The sequence below is a fragment of the Pteropus alecto genome, unplaced genomic scaffold (genome assembly GCF_000325575.1).
Source record: "Pteropus alecto unplaced genomic scaffold, ASM32557v1 scaffold121, whole genome shotgun sequence".
Classification (NCBI taxonomy): domain Eukaryota; kingdom Metazoa; phylum Chordata; class Mammalia; order Chiroptera; family Pteropodidae; genus Pteropus; species Pteropus alecto.
In genome coordinates, this window is record NW_006434369.1 from 6,050,790 (window position 1) to 6,053,664 (window position 2,875).

Sequence of the window (2,875 nt, forward strand, 5' to 3'; positions counted from 1 at the left end):
CCTGCTGAAGTGCCACCTCAGTCCCTAAACAAGGAAAAGAAGATACAAACTTATTATTTAAATCATATGTCTATTAATTTCTATTATTGATTTGCCTATTAAGTAAAGGAAAGCAGGCTTGGTTAATATATTTCTTAAAGAGTAAAAAAGACCTTTGGTTTAAAATTCCCTCCCCGCTCAGACTCTAAGGGCCTGGCTTAACACCATTTCTGCTTAACAATGGGCTGATGACCCTTATCTATAGCCAGAGGATCTGAGTCACCAGAGCAATTATCAGGATTTGAGGGAGAGGGCCTTTTTCCCAAAGAAAGGAGGAAAGAAAACTTAACTAGGTTTACTAAAAAGATTAACTCTGCAAGAGATGTCCCATTTCATTTCCTGCTAAAAGATTAAGAATTTTACAAGTGATGTCTGTCCCAGTATTATTAAATTACTATTAGATGTGCTGTTGGAGATATTAAAAACATCACATTGCTAATTTCTGCATTTGCTTATAAAAACATAAGTTCCCAAATTTTATAAATACCTTTAAAATGTTTTCCATAAATCACATCAATAAATTTTTTTCCAGAGTTAATTCCTTCCCTGTGAAAATAGCCATTAGATCATTAGCCTTATCGGTCTTTACTCACAGCTAGACTACTGTTGAAGGACTTTCAGCAAGTCTTTTTCTTTAAGGATAAACGTGCCGACGTAAGCTGTTTTCAGATGAAGCAAATGCTCTGTTCTGCCGTTGATCAACCTTTTAGGACACCCGTAAGTTCACAGATTCTTAATTTAAAAATTGAAAACATAATTATTTCAAGGCTACCATCAACAGAAATTGCTAGCCATTGCCCAGGATAGGTGGAGTCTCTTGTGTTCTCCAAGAAGAGATTTCACAAGGAATCGACCTAATTTTACCAATAAAATCTGAATATTATCATAGAACCCACTAACTAGAACTCTCGGTGAAAGATGGTTTCTAGTTCCAACCTTCTGGATAGTTTAGGGTTAATGAGAAAATGTCTGTCCTCTTCTCCACCCCACCTCCACCCCATGGCCTTGCAATAAATGATCTGCAAGGGCAAGATGCTAGCTGGAGGGAGGAGGAAGAACTATATCACTTACTAGGTCTAACTAGTCCTTGGGGGGATTAAACCTGGGCAGAGCTCATTAGCACCTAATTGTAACTGACTTTGCTCAACTGCCCCAACCAGAGGGAGGAAATTGAAAAATATTATTGTGGTCAGACTGTGGCTCATATTAAAGCAATGTCAGAAAAGCCAAGTAAAGATATGCCACAGGGAGAAAAAAAATGTGTTGGTTTAAGAGCTGGCAGCAATTTATTTTTTCTTGAGGGAGAAACATCTCTGTATTTAAAAATCCATTGAGAGGCCGTTCTAGTTGGGAAGTTGCTCTCCAGGTATTGTTAAAAAAAAAAAAAAAAAAAAAATCCCAGCTCACCTGCTTTGCAGGAACAATGCCTATGAAGTTGAGAGTCTCAGAGTGTGAATGTGGAGACGGGCGGGTGGGGGGTGCGAAGCTGAAAAGGAGCCAGAGCCATAGCCACACGGAGGGAGATGTGACCTGAATAGAAGAGGAGAAGGTGGGAGGGGATTGACGGAAGGAGTTTTAAGAATAAGGCTGCTCCATATTCGGCTTTACACAATCAGTTGTATAGTAAACCTGCTCATTGCTCTTACTCTTTGTCTCTTAATTAGTCCTGACATTTCAATAAAAATTGACTACCAAATCACCTTTAATAAATAAGTGTTTTGGGGAAATCACATGGGCAAGAAAATATATATGTATTCCTACATTTTCCCTTCCCTCCATTGAAGCAGGTAACAGCCATTGCAATTATTGGACTCAGAAATTTGGGGAAGGCAGAACATTATAAAATCAGTGGCTCCTCCCGTATTTGGATGAGCTTAAGCCATTAGAAATGAGTGAGAGAGAAAAGAGATAGCAGATGCCAGCAATGAGAAGAAGTGAGCTCACAATTCTAGAGTACCTGGCCCAGCTTGTAGCATTATCACAGGAGGGAGCAGGACCACAATAGGCATGTAGGAAAGGACACAGTAAATTTAGGGGTGGGTGGGTAAGAGCATGATGAACTTGAGGTGACAGGATTTGTCCAAATAAATCAGACAGTTGATATCTTCGGCCATGATACTGGGAAAAAGATCTGAGTTAGGAACTATGAGTATCATTATTGTATTATTCGGTTTTCTCAGATTTTACTTCAAGGGCCATCTGTGTACAATGACACTCTCCTCTCCCTCAAGTCCTCTGGAATGGGGCCCCAAATCATGGTTTTAATCCTGCTTCCCAGATGATTCGTAAGCACTCTGAAATTTGATCACCACAGCAAGATGCTAATTAATGCAATGACAGAAAGCAGTTGAATTCTGAGGAGATGGCCAAAGGAAAGGGCTAAGAAGAGATCAAGTAGGAAAATGAATGAAATTATCCACTAGCTTGGCGATGAAGTTGTTGCTGAGGACTTGATTAAGGACAATTCCAATAAGATCGATACGAGAGTATGAAGTCTGTATGGATGACTTGCAAGCAGAGGTGTGTGTGTGTGTGTGTGTGTGTGTGTGTGTGTGTGTGTAAATTAGCCATGCCATCTTATTAAGTTGAGACACCTGGTTTTTAGTCTTAAGGTACATGTGATCTTCATCCAGATATTGCATGTCTGCCTCATTCTGACTCCTTAAACTAACTAGGAATAAACTTGTAGGCCATCACTGCTGCTGGCCCTTGCATTATTATTATTTTTTTAAAATTTAGTTTCAAATATACAGTACATTAGTTAGACATCAATATATTTCATAAAACCATCCCCCCCAATTGCACCCTTCCTCCCCTGACCCTCCACCTAGACAAC